Below are 304 nucleotides of genomic sequence, written 5' to 3'. Positions count from 1 at the left end.
ATGCTTTCCATTACATGTTGGAACATTGTTGTGGGAACTTGCTTCCATTCAGCCACGAGCATTTGTGAGGTCGGCACTGATGTTGGGCAATTAGGCCTGGCTTGCAGTCGGCGGTCCAATTCATCCCAAAGCTGTTTGATGGAGTTGAGGTCAGGGCTCTGTGCAGGCCAGTCAAGTTCTTCTACACCGATCTCGACAAACCTTTCCTGTATGGACCATGCTTTGTGCACAGGGGGATTGTCATGCTGAAACAGGAAAGGGCTTATACCAAACTGTTGCCACAAAGTTAGAAGCAGAATCGTCT

This window comes from Oncorhynchus mykiss, chromosome 15 (genome assembly GCF_013265735.2).
Source record: "Oncorhynchus mykiss isolate Arlee chromosome 15, USDA_OmykA_1.1, whole genome shotgun sequence".
Classification (NCBI taxonomy): Eukaryota; Metazoa; Chordata; class Actinopteri; order Salmoniformes; family Salmonidae; genus Oncorhynchus; species Oncorhynchus mykiss.
This window is presented reverse-complemented; position numbering follows the sequence as displayed.